We start from the raw sequence: 23,482 nt of genomic DNA on the forward strand, positions 1-23,482 counted from the left end.
TAATTTCTCCTGGGTAATTTTCTTTCGGTTTCTAATAACTTGTAATGTGGCATTGAAGGCTTAATAACCTTTCCGTCAATATAGAAATGTCCAGACGGCATGTCTAAGACAATCCTTTCTGCCCTTTTCATCTGCTGCCTGAAAAAAAGAGAAGAAAAGACAAGAAAAGCACAGAGTGCGAGCGCACGCAGGGAAGAGGTGAAGTGCTGAGGTGCGACTTGACCCAGGCCCCATGTGTGCTCCATCAGTGCAGGAGGTGGCTCCTGGGACTTCTTGGGGAAAGGGGGGAGAACAATGCTGTCTTATCAATCGCTATGTCTGTGGAAGGCAGACAATATTTTCTGAGAACTGAAATTCAAACCTATATTGGTGATTTACTCATATACCCGACAGAAACAAAACTCTGGCTGGCTTTTAGGATTCTGCTTTCTAATATACATCTTTTCTTACAGGAACCAAAAGGTGAGACCATCAGAATTTACATCCAAAGGATTTGGCGCTAGGCAAGCTGAAAGCACTCACTAATAAATAATACCAAGGACGGTGGGTCTGACTGCCTACACGGAGAGACAGGCCCTTTGCATTTTCTGAGTTCAGGAGCGGGGGGCGGGGGGGGCCATCATGTCATGTGTTAAGAGCCTCTCAGCTCACATTTGTTTTGCAAAATATACACCGGATCTTTCTCTCTTAAATGCGGCTTGAGAAATCTCTTTGCAATTCACATAGGGAAGAAGAAATGTATATACATGGTTTGCAGATTTCTGAATTATGTTCTCATCCAGGTGAATTGCAAAATAGACCACTCCTCTTACCCAACTAGGAAGAGAAAGTGGGATTCGAATGTTCTCTTCTTCCAACTGGAATATAAAGTCTTTTTTAAAAAAGATTTATTTATTTATTATATATATAAGTACACTGTAGTTGCCTTCAGAAGAGGGCATCAGATCCCATTACAGATGGTTGTGAGCCACCATGTGGGTGTTAGGAATTGAACTCAGGACCTCTGGAAGAGCAGTCAGTGCTCTTAACTACTGAGCCATCTCTCCAGCCCAAGTAAAGTCTTAAGAATGAGGGTGGACTCTTGCCAGGAATGGAGGGTAGGGCAGGGAAGGGATTGGAGGCATTGGGAGTCTCCTTCCTGTAACTAAGGGAACGTCTCATCTGAAATCACACTTTTGGGATCAATGTACCCAGGAAATTCTGGGATGGCAGGATGCAAATGCTAATTAAATCCAAGACAAAGGAAGCAGTTAAGGCAGAACAGGGTGGGGGGGAGATTGTTTCCAGATAAATGAGGTAGGAGCTGATGAGGTGAAGCAGTGTGGGGTGGTCATTCCAGGTGACAGGAGCTGCCTTGGTGCATGCTTGCCTTTAGGGAGAGGACTAGAAAACTTAAAGATACAGAAACACCAACTAGGAAAATGTTGTCCTCCAGACATTGCTTTAGAAGCCCAAAATGCTCCACACAACGATAGAATTTCATTGTGAGCAAAGTTGCCAAGCAGGGCATTTAAAAGCCAGGAGACATTTTACATGGTCTGGTGGTGTGGTGCTGAATTATGGAACTCCAAAAGTAGTGATTCTAAAGTTCTGTCCCCTCTCAACCTGGAAAACCCACCTTGTTTGGGGAAACGACCACTGCAGATGTAGTTAAGGTAGGCCTCCCAAGGAACCACCCACATGTGCTCTAATTTGTCCTTAGACCTTCAGAGGAGATGGCCTGGCAGAGATAGACATGATGTATCCACATATCCAAGAGACACCGGGAGCTACCACAGCTACAATAGCAACGGTAAAAGTCCTTGGGATCCAGTGAACCTAGTCCCACAAAGACCATGCCATTTTTTCTTTTTAAATTTTTACTTTTAATTTATATGTATAACTGCTTGCCTACATGTATGTGTGTGGACCATGGGCATTCCCTGAAACTGGAGTTACGGATGGTTGTGAGCCATCATGTGGGTGTTGGGAACTGAACCCAGGTCTTCTGAGAGAGCAGCCAGTGCACTTAACTACTAGGCTATTCATCCAGCTCGCCATACATTTTTCTTATAAACTTCTGGTTGGTGGTGTTGTGTTAGAGCTGTGCTGGTAGACTCATATAGGAGGTGTTGAAGAGTCCTAGGATCTTAATATACAAATAGTCTCAGCCTTGAACCCTTGGCTTCTCCTCTTTCTAATGTTTTACAAGTTATCCTGCATCTTTGAACTCAGGCTTATGCATCTATACAATTGCTCAGAGCACATGAGGCAAGGAGTGCTGACCCGGGCAGGAAGTGGGATGTGGATGTTACATCTCAGGCACTCAGTAATGGCTGCTGAGGTTATTACCACAGCAATTCCCGCCCTTACCCCAGGCCACCTGCCTGGAACTTACACACTTCATTATTTTGGTTCAGAAGCTCTTCTCATTCAACTCTAAACCTACCCTTTTAGAGTCTGCCAACTGCTTGTTAGTTTGTCAACTAGGGGCCATTTGGGTGGCAAGGCAGAAGAACAGACTTACCTTTTGTGCTCCCTTGCTCTCCTGAGAGCACTATAAACTAGGCTGTTCATTTACCCTGGGAGCAGTATTGCTTCACTGGACCAGCAGTTGGCCAGGAAATGTCTGCCCTCTCCTCAGATTCTGAGTCCCAGATCAGAACTACCAAGCTTCTAGGCTCTAATGACCCGAGCCTGCTTCATGTGCCTGCCTAGCCTTGGAGTTGGTGGCAGCATCCTGTAGTTACCAGCTGTTGGTACTCAGTGTCATCTACAATCTCTCAGCAGCTCCAGTGTTTGTTTAACTACTTTCCCATGCTAAACTCTCTCTGTTAAATTTACCAGTGGGGTTTGTGCTTTCTGATTGTACCCTGGCATATATGATACCCTCGGTGGATTGCTTGGTTCCTGTGTGTGTATGCATGTGTGTGTGTGTGTGTGTGTGTGTGTGTGTGTGTGTGTATTATGTAATAGTTGGTACAGCTGAATGAGCCATTGAATTAAAAACATATGCATTTGTATTCTGGCTCCTTACTTTCTAGATGAGAAGTCTTGGCCAAAATACTTGGCTTCTTTGAGACTCCAATTTTCTTACTAGTGAAACGAGATTGTTAATGTTGATCTCGTAGTTGAATGAGGTAATGTCTAAAAACTGCCTGGCACTGAATGAGTTTTCGAGAGATATTGGTTTTTACGTTATGTGTGTTAGAAATATAACTTTGAATTTGTATTTCACCGACAGGGACTTACTGGCGTCTTGGAGCAGACCTGGTCTCTATTTCAGCTTCCTTGGTCCATTTAGGGTGTTTGCGTTAGCCAAGAGGACTACAGCTCTACAATCCCAACAGGCATGGGTTCAGATCGATTTAGGAATGAGGAAGGGAGAGCGAAGAATATAAAAGGAGTTGGTTTTGCACTGCACAATAAATCACAGTGCAAAGCAATGTCCTTGTTGTTCATTGGAGAATGCGACTGGGTCACCTGAGAGCATGTGCCCACCACTGGTCCCTTGGCGAGCTTCCTCATGGACATCCACATCTCATTCTTTCTGTAAGAGGCTGTGGCATCCATTGGGATTGAGGGATGCAAATTAAAGTTAAACAAACAAATTCTAACTGAGATGGTTTGTTTAAGACTTAATCAAAACTTACTTGAAGCCACTCCCACATTCAAACCCCCCTCAATATCAATGAATAAGATCTGTTCGTCAACAGACACATTCTCTAGGCATATGTTGTCTGAACATAAACATAATTCCTGTGAATGTGACCCTTTTACAGTTCTAGAGTTTTCTAGCTTCCAGATCCCTGAATGCACGGAGCCATATTGGATTTGGGCCTAGCCGCTTTTTGACTGCTGGTTCAAAGTGACTCTGGGCTGTTTGGCCACAGAGACTCACCCCGAAGATGACTGCCATAAATCTTAAGATTGTTGGATAAAGCCTCTCCCATGAATTTACGGCACAGGAGTATAACATTCAAGGGATGCCTCAGCTCCCTTCAGCAGATACCTTCCCTCAGCAGATACCAGTTATCTCCTCAGTCAACACCCAGTGTCTCCACCACCTGACCTCATCGCCTGACTTCTTTGCCTCCAGCTATCACTGCCTATACCCTCATCTCCCCCTCCTTCATATTTCACAAAGGTCACTCCCCCTACCTGAAAGCCTTAAAAGCTGCAATGTTCATCCCAATAAACGAGACCTTGACAACAGAACTTTTGCTTGGTCTCCTTCTTCTCTTCACCCCCACTTTGGCCCACAGGTAGAAAGCCTCTTCGGGACCCTGAATAACTGGGTCCCCGCTGGCGGGGACACCTGAACTGACTATGTACCATTGGAGAGTATAGTTTAGAGCCTAATACAAATGAGCTCCCCTGTTCTCTCTCCCCACTCAGTTCCCAACCCAGTGCCTGGATGCCGCTGTTGCTTGCAATGGGTTTGGTCCATTACTGCTAGGTTTTCATCTTGTTCACTACCCACGTGTCACCTCCATTCTCTCAGGACCCTTCACTCTCTACACCTCTATCTTTACCTGATATTGTCTGGGTGGAATATTATCAGCCTCAGGCTACCAAGCACAGGATTGACTATTGCCGATCTTGCCAAGGGATCAGGTGGCTATCTTTAAGGAGAAGTTTTGGGGTGCTCTAGGTTCTCCTTAGGGCTTCTTACCTTCAGGTCTGTACCGATATCCTTCCCCACCTTTTGTTAGCCAGTGAACATATGCTAAATATAGACTGTTTAATGAATGAAAAATATATAAAACAGTATGATATACTGTGCAATGTATATAAAACAATAAAAGAATTTTACTGTTTAACAAGTGATGTATGTAATGGGGTCTCAGTTGTGTGTGAACAGAAGCGGTGTTCAGTGTTTGCTGAGTAAACTGGCAACTGACTTGATGACCTTCACTCCCCCTCTACTTGAATATTTAAAATAGACTCTTGCATGAGTATTTTTCACTGCAGAGTGATTGTGGCAGAACAGAATTTAGAATTGCAACAAAGTCTATATTCCCAACTTTTCTCTTAAAATAGTTAATCATTAAAAATCGGAAGAAAGCAGTAATATACCTTCGACTTTGAATCACCAATCTTAATATCTTATAATACTTTTTTCTCCATGTACGTATACACATACACACATATACATGCGTGTCTATGTCCTGGCAAGTTTTTTTTTTTTTGTCAACTCAACACAAGATAGAGTCATTTGGGAAGAACAAACCTCGATTAAAAGTATGCTCTTACTATACTGGACTATGAGCAAGCCTGTGGAGCATTTTCTTGATTGATGATTAGTGTGGGATGGACCAGCTTATTGTGGTAGATACCACCCTGGGCTTATAGTCCTCAGGGATATAATGAGGCAGACCTAGCAAGCCATGAGGAGTAAGCTCGTAAGGAGAACTACTCCATAGTCTCCACTTCAGTTCATGTCTCCAGATCGCTATTTTGAGTTCCTGCCTGACTTCCCTCAGTGATGGAGTATGTCCTAGGAGTTGTAAATGGAAATAAATCCATTCCTTCCTAAGTTGCTTTTGGTCATGATGGTTTGTCACAGCAGTAGAAACCTGAGACTGTGCACACTGGTGTTTGAATTTGTCAAACTGCTTGAGAGTTGGTTGTAGGCTTTGCAATCTTTCATCTCCAAATACTTCAGATTCCAAGTTCTAGGAAATGGGGCAGTCGTCTATGGAGCAGCAGTATACCTTTACCACTAAAAGATTTCACAATTATACAAAACACTGTTTAATATGCAACTTGTGTTCAATTCTTTACCCCCATTACTATATTTTATGAACATTAAAAATATGGCAGGATCTAATGCAAGCCAGTCATTGTCATGTCTCTTTAGGCTCCTTTAGAGAATAGTTCTTCAGATGTTTTGTGGCCTTTCCATGACAGTGCGATATATATTTTTTTTTATATTTTGCAGTCTCACTGTTTAGCCCAGTCGACCCTTGGACTGTTGGCCTTCTTATCACCTTAGTTTAGTTTTGGGGTACAGCACCCGGCCAGTAAGTACAGCATCTGTGACAGTGATTTACCCCTAAGAGTCTCTTGTGGGAGTTCAGAGATGCTAGGTATTCCTGCTTCTTCTCCATCACTGTGATAAAACCCTGTCAACAGGAACAACTTAGAAAGGACTCTATTTGAGTTGATAAGGTTACAGTCCATTATTGAGGGAGTCAGGGCAAGAGCTCAAAAGGAACACAAAGCAGAAAAGGTGGGGATATACTGTTTTTAGTCTGTTCCCAGGCTTATCCTTCACTGGTTTTCTTATACAGCCCAGGATCACCTGCCAAGGGAATGATGCTGCCCTCAGTGGGCTGAGCACTACTGTATCAAAAAAAGCAAGCAAGACGACCCCCAATAGAAATACCCACAGGCCAGTTGATCTACAAAATGCTTCAATTGAGATTCTTCTCAGGTGACTCTAGACCCTGTCAAGTTGACAGTTAAAGCTGAACAGGGACTTGAGAAGAACTTTGTTAGATAGAAGTGGGAGGGTCTTATCAAGTCTCCCTTTAGATGCAGTGGAGCCAAATACCTTTACACATTTCTTCTTGCTGTTATCCTCCAAGGTAAAGGTTGTGATTTACTTCTTTTTTTCATGGTAAAAACTCTTTTGTGGGATAGAATCCCAACAGTTATGTGAATGTAGGCTTTACAGTCTTGTAAATGGATGAATAACTGAAAGAAAAACGATGTTACGATTTCACTTTCCCGATTGACGTGGGAAGCATTGGCAGGAGGATGGGGTTGGGGGCAGTGTTTAATTCTTCCAAGCTTAGAGGAAGAGATTAAGAAACGTAAGCTGAGAGATCTGAAGAAAACCTATTTTTAGCAGAATTTTATTACTGGGAGTTCATGATAGAACAGGAAAGGCAGGCACTTGAGTTTCCTCCTAAAGAGAGTTTCCTGCTGCTGACATTTCCATCCCTTATTTTGAGGAGTGTGTAGGCGGCCAGGACCCTCCCTTCTGTCCCCCCCCCCCCATTGCAGTGCAGGTCATGCTTGCCAGTGTCTCTGACTGCACTCAGGGAATGGATTGAAATGAAAATGGGGTTCACTTGGAAGCACTGAGTGGACACTTGCAGCTGCTCTGGAGAACTGGCTCTTCTCAGAGCAGGAGGTGAGGCAGATACAAGCCCGGCTTCAGGACTCCAGAGTCCTTTGATGGAGCAGCCTTCTGAGTCTGGACATGTCGCAGGCCAGCCAGAATGGAGCTAGTGGCTAGGTTTACCCGTCTGTTCCTAAGACTGAATCCTACCTGGCAGGTATAAGAGCTGTGAGCAATGTCTCAGAGGAGAAAGTTGTTTTTATTAGGCTGGGTTTCAAACAAGCAATGATGTTTGTCATTTGAAAAGCATTTTCATAAGCCAGGTTTACTCTTCCCATTGGCTGCACACATAGGTGAAGGAAGGAACCACTCACTGGGAATTCAGTCTGTCTGCCCTGAGCTGCTTCCTCTAGCCCTGGTTTCTTTGTCTAGGAAAAAGGGCACTCGCTGTGATCTTCGCCATCTTTAAAGAGCTGATGCTACCACCTCTCCCTTCCACTTTCCCATGAGCTCTTCAGCTGGTACCAGGACTGCACAGAGGGGACTACAGGGCTTGGAAAAGCCAGGCTCTCCCTGGGTATCCGAGGGAGATGGGATATGGTGCATGCACACGCATGTGTCCATGTATGTGCCTGTTTGGGTGTATGTCAGTTTGGGTAGCTGTTAGATGGTGGCATGTTCAGTCCTTCTCTGTAAGAGGTACAGTGCATTTCAACGTGTCACTCACAGGGAAGACTTCAAGTGAGCATGACAGGCTCTATCCACAATATCAGCTAACTTTGGGTGGCCCTTATCAGTCACAAGAACCACAGCTTAGCATTTGTAGAACAGATAAGGGGGGAGCTGGCATGGGAAGAAGCAGGGCCCACCAAAGGGCATGCTGGATGGTTCGACCCTGCCATAACAGACCTGCACCTTAAAGAAATGACCTTAAAGGCCTGTTCAGCTCTCCTCCACTGAAGCGAGTCAGTCAGGCACCCCATTAAAATCTCACCCTTGTGTAGCTTTGTGCCCATGCCTGGAACAGAAAGTATATGAAATTGTACAACAGAGGGGGGGAAAAGTGGCCATCAAATCCTAGAGGCAATTTTTCCCAGGCTTAAGCAGGGATTTAGCAAATCTACAAAACACAGAACCCAAACAATTCAGAAAGAATCCATTGACTATGCCCATGTTCATAGCATCTTTACTTATAATAACCCAAATATGGAAGGAACTACAGTATTTGGCAGAGAGCAAGGGTGGGAGAAGTGTGTGACGTATACAGTTAATGGAATAATCTTCAGCTTTCATAAGGCAGGCAATTCTGCCCCTTACAACATGGACGGACTGTGAGGACTTATACTTAGTGGGATGAGTCAAGTCACAGAAAAGTGATGACTGTATAGATCCTCTCATGTAGGGATAGGAGGGGCCCTTAGCACAGACGACTCTGAAACACAAAGCAGAAAGAAAAGCCTGAGGGAGGGGGCCACAGAGAGTCCGTCCGTCTGAAGGGAGCTCAGCATTCAGGCTCTGCCACAGTGGTTCTAACCTTCTTATCGCCACGACCCGATCCGTAAGTCCAGTTCCTCATGTTGCGATGACCCCCAACCATAGAATCATTTCGTTGCCTCTTCATAATGATCATTTTGCTACTATTTTGTGTCATAGTGTAAGTATCTGGTATGCAGAATATTTGAAATGCAAGCCCCCAAGGGGGTTTGCGACCCACAGGTTGAGAACTACTGCTCTACAAGATGACAAGCTCTAGAGAGCAGCTGTAGACCGGTGTGCATACACTTTGTGTTATTGCTCATGCAAAAGTGACTGAGACATATCTCTATATATGTACACATATGTAAATAAAATAACTCAAGACAGGCCAGTTCTAAAACGACTCACTAATGAATGGCTTTTCTTACTTAGTATCTCAAGGTTCCTGGGGACTGCCAAGTGTGGCCACCAGAGCAAGGCTTGGGGGAGGCTTGCTGGGAGCAGAGGTAGGTCATCTACTGACCCTGGGCTTCCTATGAATTCCTCCATCATGATGCATAGAGGGACGTTTACAATAACAGTGCCTTCTTCTATGTAGTTAATACTGGTGGTCTAGGAGCTGCATTTCTTCAAGGTTTCTGGCAGTGACTGGCTTGACCCTCCTTCAGAACAAACCATAAGAAGTTGGACAGATAGGAGGATGCCACCAGGGACCCATTAGCTCTCTGCAGAGTGTTGTAATGTTATAGTAGATCCTCCTTCACAATAGGAACAAAATCATAGGTTTTATTTAACAGAAGAAGCAGATGATCAACTTAGCAGTACTACAAGGCACAATCACAGCACCCACTCTTGTGATCGTATTCACACCGGGGAAGGGCTAATGACATCACGAAGCTTGGCACGCATGGAGGCGGTGCAGCAAATTAAATTGAGGAAAGTAGTGGGAGAATTGAGTCACTTCACGTACAGGGTAGCGTAGGCAAGACACTCAGAAAAGACAGTGTTGTACGCAACAGTATGGTCCGAGTCAGTTTCAGCAAGAAGACATACAGGGAGTTATTCACCACATGCAGCTTTATGAGCTTTGAACTATTTCCATAAACTCAATCTCTCTCTCTCTCTCTCTCTCTCTCTCTCTCTCTCTCTCTCTGTGTGTGTGTGTGTGTGTGTGTGTGTGTGTGATGTTCCGCAAGTTGGACCCGAGCCATCAGCATGGAGAGGACATACCTACATTTGTGCTGGTATGTTTGTTGAGTTTGTTAAAGATCTCCCTAGATGAGACCACCGTATGGTCTACCTGTGAGCAGACCTGGAGATCTTCAACTCCGACTACATGGGACAAGTATCAGGAATTATCAGCAATGACTAAACTTGCACTGAGGATTTTCCACCTTTGGCGTTCAACATATTCATAGAAATCTGTAAATGGGAAAAATAGTTTGTTGCTTATATTTATGGAATCTTTGTCAGGCCAGCTGCTGGTCCTCTTCTCCCACGTGTGTCCGACCCTCTCCTGTTCTGCACATCCCTCTTGTACCATGTAATCAGCTCTAGGTGTGGCCGTTTCTTTTGTTAAGGAGGCTTGCCTCAAGTATGGAGACTAATACATGTGATATCAGCAAATGCTTTATATTATCTTATACTGCTCAAGTAGCATCTCAGTCTGCTTTCTGTTAGTACGATAAAGTTTATGACCAAAAGCAAGTTGGGGAGGAGAATATTTATTTGGCTTACATGTACTGATCACAGTGCATTATTGAGGAAAGTCAGGGAAGGAACCTGTAGGCAGGCACCGAAGAAAAGACCATGTAGGGATACTGCTTACTGGCTTGCTCAGCCTGCTTTCTTGTCCACACCAGGACCATCTGCCCAGGGGTGGTGCTACCCACAGTGTGCTGGAGCCTCCCACATCAGTCATTAACAACAGCAGCAGCAGCAACAACAACAGCAGCAACAACAGCAACAGCAACATACCATAGACATGTCCACAGGTCAATCTGTGGAGGTAATTCCTCATTTGAGAGTCTTTCTTCCCCAGATATATTTAAGTGTGTGCTTATTGACACAAAGTAACCAGGACAAGCATGGTGACCTCAAGAATTCTTCAGTCAACTCCTGTTTTCTGTCTTTGGCTCCTAGACTTGCTTTGCATATCTGTCTGGGGTCACAGCCATCCTTTATCAGCCGTTGCAGTCCTTGCTGCACTTGTTGCCATGGAGATCTTGCCTGAGTCCAGGAGGGGGTTCTTTGGAGCTCTTTGAACAGGAACTCACTTGCTGAGGAGGAGGCATGTTGAAACCAATGACTACACAGGTCATAGACTCTTCGGGGAGAACCTCCCACTATTAATCTGCTAAATGGGTACATTATTAAACTGGCTTGTAATGACATATACATATATATATATATATATATATATATATATATATATATATATATATATATATATATTACTATACCTGTAGATTTTAGTTGCACTTCTCGGCCCTCATCAGAGAAACATTAACACAGAGTCAGCACTGAGTCGAGGTGCAGAGATTAATAGACGATGTAGTGTCTTTAAATCGCATATCACTCTCAATAATATAATAGATAATCTCCTGATCGTTATCGGCCCCTCCTGAAGCTCAGGGATCATTGTGGCAGAGGGGCAGAAACAATGTAAGAGCCAAAGGCAAGGAGTCAGGATTTTCCAGACACTGCAGGCAGTTGCGTCATCTCTCAGCAGTGATAAGATCGTGCACCTGATCTGTGTGAGCCTAAACCAGGTGGGAGGTGAGTGTGAAGGCTCGCCCCAAGTGGAGGAGCCATTGGCATAGGAGACTCAGTTTAAGGTGTGGTCTCTGGGAGGTTGATGATACTCTAGTGGATGGCCACACGTCCAAGAGTATGTAGCAGTGCTGATTGGACTTAGTGGGTTTTTGTTTGTTTGTTTCTTTAGAGATTGCAAGTTGCATGGGTAGGGAGGTAGGGTAGAACTTGGAAGACTTGGGGGAGAGGGTGAATACGATCAAAATAAATTGTATAAAATTCAAAATATTAATTTTTTTAAAACAGGAAAAGATTCCGACTTGGGAATCTTGGGAAGTCTGGGAGCCTGGACACTTCCTCAGGGAAAGCAATGGACCTTTTCAGGATATGGGAAGTGGGAACTATTTTCTGGCTGGCTCGCCATGACCTGCATCATGGAAGCAGGATGCTCTCCTGATATTTGCTCAGTTAGCAAATATCGACTTAATATTTCCAAGGGTATTAACTGCTCCAAGACAATGAAAAATATATCATTTGTCCTCCATGACCTTCTGGTATCATCAGGAAAGACTCATATATCCACCTAGACTGTCTCACATAGTGTAGTGGTGAAGTCTATGGAAAAGCTCTCTGTGGGTGAAGAGGAGGCACCCAAAGCTGTCGGAAGTGGGTCCAAATCAACTCAGTCTTCTATGACCTTAGCACATGGGAGGCTGAGGCAGAAGGGTTTCTGTGAACTTCAGGCTGCCCTAGGTTACTCATGACTTTCAGGCTAATCTGGACTACAGAACGAGACCCATTCTTAAAAAACAAACAAACAAACAAAAAAAAACCCAACAAAAAACAACAAAAAAAACCCCCAAAACCCTAGCTAACTAAAATCCTTAGTGCACTTCCCCACAGAACACCACCATCACCACCACCACTACCACCAAACCCAAACAAAAACAAACAAACCATTCTAGGGTAGGAGGTAGGGGATAGAGATACAGTTTAGTCAGCAGTAAAGTACTTGCTATGCAACCAGGGGACCATCCTCACAACCTTTGTTAAAGCTAGTTATCGTGTATTGTTGTAAGCTTACGGCCCTAGACACAGAAACAGGGGTCCTCAGAAGGTATTGGATTGCTGGCCAAGCTGAATCCATGAGGTCCAGGTTCAGTGAGACTCCTTAAAAAAGACAGAGGACAATTGAGGAAAAGATCCAGTGTCGGCCTTTGGCCTCCACATGTATCCACACACACACGTAGTACACACATGAATGTTTAAAACATTCATAACAGACACATGACTTAAAATATTTTCAGAGGGACTCCGTGGGAGGAAATATGTTTATGAGTGTTAACCCCAGGGACCCAACTACATTCTCAATGAATAGTGGGGGAAATTCTCTTCATGCTTCTTTCAGAAGGAAGAAAGAAACCACACTGAGAAAGCAAGTGCCCTCCGCTCCTCTGAGCTAGGTCTACCCTTAGGGGAAGCTGCTTTATTGAGTAGTATAAGCAGAGGAATGGGAATTCTATAAATGAGTAGAAAAAATGCTACAGATAAAGAACACCTGGGCAGAGATGAAGATTGTTTCTGACATGAAGATAAGACTGATTTGATGATTTTTTTTTTAACATGGACTGAATGTGATGCAGGAAAGAATTGTCAAGTGTGATGAAATTCCAAGAGAAGCCTCCAGAAACAAAGAGTAAAGACTAACAAACAAGCACCCCAAACAAATGGAGTATCCAATGGGACAAGTATAACAACACAGCATAGAGAGTGAATCATACAGTCTGTGACCATGGCTAGCTTTTTTTCACTTAGCTTGGTGTCATTTCAATAGCAAACACAGAACAGGCTGGATCCTGATGTCCCCTAGCTTCAAAAGGACAGTGGAGATGCAGGACAGAAAAAGAGAGGAAGTAAACTAGCAGAGTATTTTTTTTTGCAGGGGGAGGGGTCTTTGAAGAGTGAAACCCGAAAGATTAATTTTTCATTTGAAGACATGTTCTTTATGGGATCTCATTCAAAGGGCTTTCTTATGTTTTGATCAATGGACAGTCCATTGGGAATCTGATGGCTATTGTTCATGTGTTCTCTCACCATTTTCAGCCCCTGGGGTCAGTCCTGGGTGTTGCCTGTCTCTTTACGAGTCTTCTCTCTGAAGGAGTAGATATAACACTCTTCCCTCGCCCAGAAGAGTTAAAAGTAACAGAGCCATGTCTGGAACTGTATTCTCTAAGCACTGCTAAACTCACTCCTGCAGGTTCAACTACAAGGGAGCTCGTGTCCATTTTCCTGTCTTATTGGGCAGTTCCTGGGTTCTGGAATGGTCTGATCTCTTTTTCCATGTGTTTTGGTGGGAGGGGCCTCAGTGCCTGCATCAGCCAGTGTGAGCAGCCTGGGTCCTTGCCAGGCAATAGTCTCAGGGTTTCCTAGAGCTTGAGCCTGGATGTCATGAAGGCCAGTGGACATTTGGGGTGTGAGCTTGTAATTACCCCTCTTCTCCTGGGTGAAGATTTGATTTGAGATTAATTTCGGAATGGCGTGGTTAGTTTGCGTCACTTTAGGCTGCAATGCTAAAATAGAAACTGGATAGGCCACGGCTGACTCACTGTGATAAACTCCTTGTCACTTAATGCTACGTGACTTCGAGAATAAGATCAATCAATAATTTTGTAAGGTCCCAGTGACAGAGAGGTTTCTCCAGCCTGTTCTCTGTATTAATGTGTGTCACGATTACAGTTTGACAAGATAGGGTGTTTTAGGAGCCGGTGTGCTTGGATTGGCTTTCTTAGTCTCTCCCCCTCCTTCTCGTACTTATATTACCTAAATAACTGTAAATGGATTTAGGATGTAGCTTGGGGTTGTCCTTCAATGACATTATAATGTGCTGATGAGAAGAGGTGACCAGGGATATTTGTCTGAGATGGCAGGTGGATGTGAAACCTAGCTGCTCACAGACTCTAGCCCGGTGAACTCAAGCTTCTACTGAAAGTCCAACTTCTAATCCTAATGGCTGTGAGCCCGAGTCTGATCCAGGAGAACCTCTTCTTCTGAGAGCTTGAAATGATAAGGTTAGAACAGTGGCACTATGACACCAGAGACAGAGGCATACTGCTCACCGGGGGTTGAGGGGTACCAGTCATTGCCTATCTTTGGGTTGTGGAAAGAGGTATTACAGTCTAGGGACGCTGGTTGGAGTTTGGGGTTCAGCTACTTACTAGATGTAGGTTGCTGGGAAACTTTTCCATGTCTTGGATCCCGTGTGTGTGTGTGTGTGTGTGTGTGTGTGTGTGTGTGTGTGTGTGTGTGTGTGTGTGTGTGTGTAAGGGATATGGCGTTTGGGGAAATGTTTGGAAAGGTGCTTGCCTAGTATGCAGGAGTCCCTGGGTTCAACCGCTAGCACTGCAGAGACTGGGAGTGACAGTGCATGTCTGTAATCCCACTTGGGAGGTAGAGGCAGGAGAATTGGGAGTTCAAAGCCATCACTGGCTACACAGCAAGTTCATGGCTAGCCTGGTATACATAGACCCTGTCTCAAAAAGAAAGAGAAGAGAAAGCAAGGAAGTGTTGGAGGGAGGGAGGGAAAGAGAGGAAGACAGAGACAGAAACAGAAAGAGGAGAGAGATACAGAGAATAAACAAATATGACAGCATTTACACCATGGAGGTTATTGTGCAGATTAAATGTGCATAAAACATTCAGGCATGAGAGATGCAGACTGAAGGTTTGTCTCTGCCCTTTGAGAAGACTATGCGTGGTGTGACCTATTTGAGGAGGCCTGGCCAGCAGTTTACCTGCAAATCTTGCTTCTTCCTCTCTCTTCCTTCCTTCCTTTCTTCATTTCTTTCTTTCACCCCTTTGTTTATTTATGGAATGCTAACAAATGAGCATTTGTGTCACACCCGGCAGCCAGCAACACAGATTCTGTCCTCTTTTGCCACTCGGGTGCCTATGACAGATACAAATCACAGTTGCCATCTAGGGTGGGCAAGCATTGCCCTGCGAAGCACACAGTCCTCAGGGAGCATTTGGGATGGAGGAGAGAAGGAAGAGACAAGGCTGACAAAGAGGAGGCCTTGTAAGGATGAGGTGTTCAGTCACCGGTCTAAGAGGTGGAGGTGGGGGAAGCATCGCCTCTAGGCATTTTGGTTGGGTGAAGTGTTGAGTGAGGCGGGATAATTCTGACTTTGAGGTGTAAGATAATGATCTGCTTGTGCTGGGGGTTTTCTCTTGCCTCCCCAGCGGGATTCCAAGCCTCAGATGTTGATCCCATAGCCTCTTTCTTTACCAAAAATAGACTTCTGGGACATTCCTCACATTTAGAACTGGAGACTGTGATACCGCCATCCACAGAAACATGAATTGTAGCTCGGCGTAGTCAGAATAATGCCATACTATATATTTTATATAATATATATTATATATTATATAACTTCACTCTATTAAACATATCAAATGTAGAAAAGGGGAACCAGGCATTTCTCCAGACAATTCAGAGCATTGTATTTGCAGATCTAGCTATCCGACTCTGACCAGGGCTGTTCGCTGGCTCTGCGTGTGTTTAAATTTGAATTTGAGTGTTTTGCTGGGCTAGGCTGTCTACACTGTGTTTCCATGACACCATTGCTCCCTGCTGTTTAATATCTGGCTCCCATCCTGACACTGATGTTACCTACTTGGCCCAGGGAGTCACTGGACTTGGGCAGCTTTCTCTAGGCAGCAGAGGTTAGAGATGCAGTCGTTTCGAACTGATTCATCATCAGCCTGATGCTAATTCACACAGTCAGGCGTGGTAATTTGGAGGGGCCCCTCTCCATTCCCACTAGCCAAAGGCTTTTTAAGTTGTCTTTTCTTCAAACCCCCTTTCTTTTTATCCTGCCCTCTTAGCAGTTTACTTGGATGACACAATTAAATCAAATTCCATATATAAAAAGCATATGGGCTGCAGGAGCCCTAAAAGCACACAGCATAGTTAGCCGTGTAGAGCCAGTGTAGCTGAGGGAGATAGGAGGTGGATTCTGTTGGATGGGTTGGATGCCCCATGACAGTCTAAAGGAGAACCAGAGACGAGTACGTAGGCTGCGCCGGGGATCACGATGAGACCAGCAGGAATTAGACAAAGGCAGGTGCATTGTGGGTAGAGAAAAGGAAAGCAAAGGCTTAAGCGCTCGGCAGGATGCACATAGACTCGCACAGGCCTCACGACATAGCTGGAGTAAGCAGGAGAGGGGCTTGAGCTGTGGGAGCTGATGCCCAGGACGGACCTTCATGCTTTTCCCGCCCCTTCTGCTGGCATGCAGGGTGGTGCTTGAAATCTCCCGGCAACGTGCCAAGTTGAGTCAGGCACCAAGTACTGCTCTAGAGGAAGCCTGCATCTTTCAAAGTTTTTTTTTGTTTTGTTTTTTTTGTTTTTTTTTTTGTTTGTTTTTTTTTTTTTTTTAATGAGAAATGAGTCCCAGGAGAGGAGAAGGGCTGAGTCAGTCCTGGCAGGAAAGTGGAGTACACACAGAGACCAAGCCCAAAATAGCTCCTGGGGGCTGACCAGAAGGAAATTAGATAAATGATCTGGTCTGTGTGGGCGATGCTCTTGGGAGGCCAGTAAGATGGTGAGCACAGGGCAGTGGTCCCTTCTAGAGGTCAGGAACGAAGGCTAGAGGGGGGGATATCTCTGCGCACAGGATTTTAAAAACTCAGAATCCAAAGCATTCTCTAGTGGATGCTAACCCACAGGTGGATGCAAGCTCGGTGGCCTCGCCACCTGAAATGCTCTTCTCCATCTCTGGAGGTCACAGACTGGCGGCGGCTTTTGGGTAGGTCTTCCTGAGTGAGGAAAAATCCATTCAGTCTCCTTGTGTCACATCCCTTAGGCTGTGGTGTCCTGTTAAGAAAACACCTCAGAAGGGAGTTTTCTGTGGTTGTGGTCCCAGACCTTCTGTCTGTCTGGCTTGGGTCCTTATGTGACAGGCCACCTGTGTAAGAATTCCCAGGGCTGGAAACCATGTCGACGTGTACAGTTGCTCTCTTTCATCCCTGTGTTGTTTTCTTTGGGAGCCTGATTCAGGGAAATGATGATCCCAGCCATTTACATAACCCTGAGCGCTCAGTGTTTTCCAGGGCTGCCTAGTTGCAAGGTGGTCAGGTTTTGCTCCTTAAAGCCACAGGAACCAGCCTGTCCCCAGTGAGCATGCGCTGTAGCCTCTTGTAGGCCAAGGAGATTGCGGCCTTGAGTAAACAGGAGAGAGGTTTCCCGAGCTTCTCAGAAGCACCCAGACCTCAGGCTTGTCATCCGCTACTAAATTTGGCCTTTTCATCTTCCTTGCACAGGCTCTGTGGCAGCCGTGGCACAGATTCCGGGATAGCTTTGGATAAACAACTTGGTTGCTGAGGACTTTTACCTGTTACGGCTCCAAAAATCAAGGGTCGTAGAGCTGACTCATGAAATTCAATTAAGGTGTTAAGAACGGAGAAAATCGGTGTTGTGGCTGAGTGCTCTCATTTGATGCTGGTACATTTGTAATTTTCATTGTGCTGGAAAAGCCTCAGAGGGTGAGACTGTTTTGGTCCTCTGAGCTTTTGCCTGGTGCAGAAACTTACTTCCGTGTTCAGTTAACTCTGTGGATTGCTTCAGTATCCCTTATGGAAACCATACAGGATTCCCATCATCCCCTCCCAGACAGGTAGAATGAATCCTTCCAAACCCCTGCTACACTCCTGTATGCAGCAGGAGTCGCTTTCATCATGGCTTCGTTCATAAGCCCACTTCCCTCATTTGGGCCCCAGTAGAGACACATCTCACTCACTTTTGTGTTGGAAAAAAACTGTGCCCGTCACATAGCAGATATGTATTCAGTGCTAAGCAACCACTCTGCGGGGTGATGTTTGGGACAGGTAAATGACAACAGGAGATAGTATAACCCTCATAGAAAGAGACAGCAAGCTGAGGCAGGAACCCATCACCTGTTTAAGAATCCCCAGGGGGTTATGTCACTTTGGGCAAAGCATTAATTTGACCTTTTGTTCCACTAATGTGATATCACCCCTTTCCTTCTCGGTTTGGGGAGGAGTCAAGGAATACATTAGTTATAAAAGTGATTTTTCCCGTTAGGATGTTTTCTGCTCAGAGGCACCAGTACTGTAAAGGAGCCACTGTATCCAGGAGCTGGGCCGGCTACTTCCTGTGTGGGTTCTCACATTCTTTTGGGTTGACCTTGACCAAGGTGATCATTTAGCCTGTTGTGAACTCTCACCTCAAAGGAAACTGTCAGTCTGATTTCTTAGAGCCATTCTAAGGATCTAAGAGATAGCATACCTGGCTATGGTTTCAAGTCTATTCATGTCTGTGAACTGGTGCCCTGATTCCAGAAGACAAGGCGAGACTGGACCTATTTAGGTGCTTCCTTATGCCTGTGTTCTGTGTTGTTCCATTCCACGCATGGGCCACCAAATTCTGAGTACATGTACATACATGTTATATAGTGTAGGGTTGATGCTATAGTTGTGTCTCCTACCCTTGCTAAGCAGTAAGGGTGAAGAGTCCCTTTTGCTTATTAATAGGCAAAGGGCTTTTATTTTGATTATATGTATTTTTTGTAGAGATAGTCTCATCCACCCCAAGCAGGTCTCGAACTTACTATAAAGCTAAGGGTTGTCTTGACCTTTTCATCCTCCTGCCCCCACTCCCTAAGTGCTAGGATTACACCTGTTCATTACAGCTCCTGGTTTAAGGCTGTAACAGGGATGAACCCAGGGCATTCATTGCATAGGTTAGGCAAGCACTCTTACAACTGGGCTACGCTCTCAGCCCCATTTGTTTCTTATTTTTAAGGGTGAGTCTGCGCAAGTGCTAATGTGAAAGGGGATTTCTGGAAAATCCTTGGTTCATTTGAGCAACACCAAACAATTCTCTTCGCATATTTTGATTAACCTGAATTTTCTTTCAACAACAGACTTTTAGTAACATCAAATCCCTCCTGCACTACCCTGCAACTAAAGCAAATAATCTGGCCTGGTGAGGGTGGAGGGGCCTCATCTCTGGAAACAGAGCCATGGGTGTGGTGGGAATGGAAAGTCAATAACGCCCGCCCTCACTTTCCAACCGACCGAGCGCCTGGCAGGGCGGATGTGACTGAAGAGCTGGCCTCACCTGGTTTGCTCCATTTAAATGAAATTTGACTAGGGATTTGGAAAACATTATAAGACTGTCAGGCAATTCCTGTGTGGAGTTTAGACAGAGCTTAGTGTTTGTTTATAGGTAAATGCCTCACAAAGACCGCCCCAGGTGAGGGTTTAGCCGATGCAACCTAATGGCATTAGAATATACACGTACAGGCATACACACTTGGGTTTTAGTCCACATATTGGGGTTTTCTGGAACGTTGCTTTGGGCTTGAGGATCACATTTCTCGTGTGTTCTCAATGTAGATAGCAGACGGTTGGTTCAGATACACTGTTGCTTTCTGAGTTTTAATTTGATACCCAAATGAATGAGTAGACAGATGGGTGGATGGAAGGACAGAAGGATGGAAGGAGTGACTGATGGCTGAGGGGACAGAAGTCCTGAGACTAGCCCATTTTTTCCCAAGGGACCTGCGGCTGGACTGTTTGCTTCGACCAGAATAGCTGTCTTCAGCAAGCAGATTGCTACATCAAATCATCAGGTTGTCCTCTGACCACCCTTAGTGTGTCAACATCACATTATATATTTTTTAAAGATTTATTTATTTTATGTATATGAGTACGCTGTAGCTGTCTTCAGACACACCAGAAGAGGGCATCGGATCTCAGTACAGATGGTTGTGAGCCACCATGTGGTTGCTGGGAATTGAACTCAGGACCTCTGGAAGAGCAGTGAGTGCTCTTAACCACTGAGCCATCTCTCCAGCCCCACACTGTATTTCTAATCAGCATTTCTCTTTAGATCTGGGGCTCCGACCAACCCTTCTGTCTTAGGGTTTCCATTGCTCTGAATAGACACCATGCCCATGGCATCTCTTATAAAAGAAAACATTTGATTCGGGCTAGCTTACAGTTCAGAGGTACAGTCCATTATTGCCTGGCGTGAAGCATTACAGCACACAGGCAGACATAGCGCTGGAGGAGTTGAGAGTCCTACACCTAAACTGGCAGGCAGCAGGATATCCACTTGACTTGAGCTTCTGAGACCTGAAAACCCATCCAATAGACACGAATCTCCTCCAACAAAGCCACACCTATTCCAAGGCCACACCCCCTTATAGTGTGTCACTCCCTATGGGCCCATGGGGACCATTTTCTCTTAAATCACCCCTTCCTTCTTTCCTTCCTTCCTCCCATCTGTCCGTCCTTCCTTCCTTCCATCCATCTACCTTGTCACCTACTCATTCATTTGGGTACCCATCCATTCATATATTATCACTTCCCTATATTCCCTGTGACAGGGTCCCCAGGGACCTGATTTTCCCACTCTTATTTTCCTTAGGGGCTGGGGACTCTCAGTGGCTCCTCCTTGAAACCTTGAGGGTCTATTCTTACATGGGCCCCTCTTCACTGACCTTGACCTGAATGGTACTCTGTTTTGTAGGACACAGAATAGCTACCCTCCCTTTTTTAAGTTCTGGGTTATATGACAACTTTGAAGATCAAAATCTGAATGGGAGTTTTTGTGTTAGAAATCCTTGCCCATGACCCCAAACCTGCTCACTTGGGAGGGCCAAGCTGGCCTTAAGAGCCACACCCTATTTTCTCTGGCCCACTGCTCCTGGGCAATTTGGTCTCATGCCTAGAGCCAGCAGACCCAGTGTGTCACTGGGTCAGGCCTCCAAGTCATGGAAGTTTTCCATCAGGGCCATTCCAATTGCTCTGGCAGGATTGCAACAGGCAAATTCAGGCACCTTCTCCAGACAGAAACACCTCATGTCTTTTTCCAGGGCCTGTGCAGCAAATCTATTTCAAGAACAATTTAGCTTTTGTCCGTCCTTGGTTTATAGCTGTGACATGTTTCTCCTGCGTTCCTTCGTGGCATCCTTCCCAGCTGTCGTAATGGAAGGCGGCTCACCACATCCTATAAGCGGTGCTTCCTGTTTCACCATGGTTCAAGGAGTCCAATACCCCAAGCTCTATCTTATTTTATCATTATAGAATCATGTTCATCCTCTGTTCTCTCCATGGTCTGCAGTCCACCTCACTTCTGCTCACTGAGAACTCGGCATTTGTGCTATCCCCAGTTATCCAGATCCTGACAGAGTTCCTGGGCAGCTCCCCACTTCTTGACTTTCATAATACCTGGTGGGATAAGAAGGCCTTCTACCCTTCTGCATGTGACAGGCGCTTAATAAAATGCACTAAGTGGACAAATGCCAAGTCTTTTAATCACACCTTGGTCAAGGATTGGCCAAGAAAAGGCTACTGGGACCGGGTAAACAATTAGAATAGTTTAGTGTGGATTTGATTGTAACTTGATTTGGAGGGTCATGCTGAGCAGAGAGAGAAACTAAAAGAATTTTTTAATCATGTAGAAAATGCTCTTTTAAATGGTTAAAAATTCAAAAGCAAGACGAAGAAAAAAACAAACCGACCAAAGTGTTGTTCTCAGAGAACCATGCCGTTCATCTTGTCTCCTTGGCAACAGAGTCAATACTCAGGCAGAACGAGAGAAATGGAAACAGTTTTATAGAGTGGCTCTTGTATTCCAACTAGTCACTTAGCACATAAAACAAACGAGGCTTTCCTAAATAGTCAAAGGAAATAAAGTCAGTTATCAGGGCTTAGTCCCTCATGGCGGAGGCTGAGAAGGGGACTGTGAAATGTTGAGAATTTCTGTGAGCGTTCAGCCCTGTTGACACTCACAGGAGACTTATGCAGTCAGAACAGAATGCAAGAACCACCTCCCACAGTTGACTGTGAAAGTCAGCCCCACATGGTGTGTAAAGGAATACACAGGGCTGTCTCTGTGAGGGGCAGGTTCACCTCCTGTCCTCGTTCTCTGCTTGCACTTCCTTTCTATCAGAAGCAGATTTCAGGTCTGCTTCTTAGCATGCTTGTTTAGAGTTTTATTTCTGGCATTCCACATACTGGTTCATTGACATGGGGAACCATCATCCCAGCAATTCATCCGAATGGCCTTGGGTAGAACAGAACGCAAGGAAGTATCCACTTGAGTCCGTGACAGCTTCTGAAGTGGAATGCTGAGTGACTGCTTGAGCAATAGCCAGAGCTGGTGGTCACATGCCTCCAAGCCTGGCCTTTTTCATTCATCTCTTTACTTTCCAAAATCTCTCCAAAAGTTGTTTGGTCATTGCTTCATGTACACTCGTGACACATGGTGGCAGCAGTACCCCCGATACCCTAGGCTCTCAGGGTCCTCTTGTAGAGTCTGGATTCCTCATCTTTGTCAGGATACCCTGCACACCAACAGACCACAGCAGTTGCCTGTGTTGCCAAAGTTCCTTGTTTAGGATGAGGGAGACCTGAGCGTCTTAATCATGCCGCTGACATTGCTTGTGAGAGCTTCAGCTCACATACCCCTCAGCGGCTCTGTCTGCATAGCATCCACAGCGATCAAGCCTAGCAGTTGGAAACCAGCACCCTGTGGCATGTGGGGTGGTGGAGAGGTACAACCCTAGAGTAAGGAAGCATGTGGGCACTAACAGGGGTCAGAGCTCTCACCGTAGGACCCACATGTGTCAGCACCACAGAGCCATTCTCAGGAGAGAACGTGAATGCTAGCAAGAAACAGAAGATTGGATTTGGAGGCAAGCGATGGTGTTCACCATAAGAGCAGCACCCAGGAGGCAGTGGTTTGGGTCTTAGAACCCCCAAATGATGTCGTGAGGCCAAGGGCATTTCATCTGACAGTGCCACTGAAGCCTTGCTCTGTGACACTGAGTGCAGATGCTGGTTTTCAGAATGACTCCAATTATGTCACTAAAGAAAACTAAAAATATAGATGCTTGTTGAACTTCTTAAGAGGTATGTCTCTATACACTGTAAAACGGAAGGTATCCCAGTCTAAATGCATGAGTAGAGGACAATATGCTGTTGTGTACCTGCAACCCAGCCCAGGGAAGGTCGAGACACGGGGATCTGGAACTCAAGACCAACCGGGCTACGTAATAAAACCCCATCTCAATGTAAAAAAATATTAAAAGGCAAGTATATTAATATACTTAACCTACTCAGAGTGCTGGCTTAAGAGCACAGTTCACTATAAAGTTAGTTTTTTTGCCT

The 23,482-nt window shown here is 45.1% G+C and overlaps 2 long non-coding RNA genes across 2 annotated transcripts in view; one reads left to right on the plus strand and one right to left on the minus strand.

Annotated features, from left to right (window-relative positions):
• LOC148001058 (uncharacterized) overlaps window positions 1-4,806 on the plus strand; it is a 62,748-nt gene extending 57,942 nt beyond the window's left edge. Inside the window, exons 3-4 of the long non-coding RNA XR_015638975.1 lie at window positions 1,703-1,792; window positions 3,224-4,806. This is a non-coding gene — a long non-coding RNA (uncharacterized LOC148001058). The remainder of the gene's footprint in view (window positions 1-1,702; window positions 1,793-3,223) is intronic.
• A 3,411-nt stretch (window positions 4,807-8,217) lies between these two features.
• LOC148001059 (uncharacterized) lies at window positions 8,218-9,280 on the minus strand. Its single transcript, XR_015639136.1, has 2 exons — window positions 8,956-9,280; window positions 8,218-8,483 (listed from the first exon to the last, which is right to left on the minus strand). It is a non-coding gene; the product is annotated as an uncharacterized LOC148001059 (long non-coding RNA).
• Window positions 9,281-23,482: the final 14,202 nt, after the last annotated feature.

This window comes from Rattus norvegicus, chromosome 15 (genome assembly GCF_021556685.1).
Source record: "Rattus norvegicus strain SHRSP/BbbUtx chromosome 15, alternate assembly SHRSP_T2T, whole genome shotgun sequence".
NCBI lineage: Eukaryota > Metazoa > Chordata > Mammalia > Rodentia > Muridae > Rattus > Rattus norvegicus.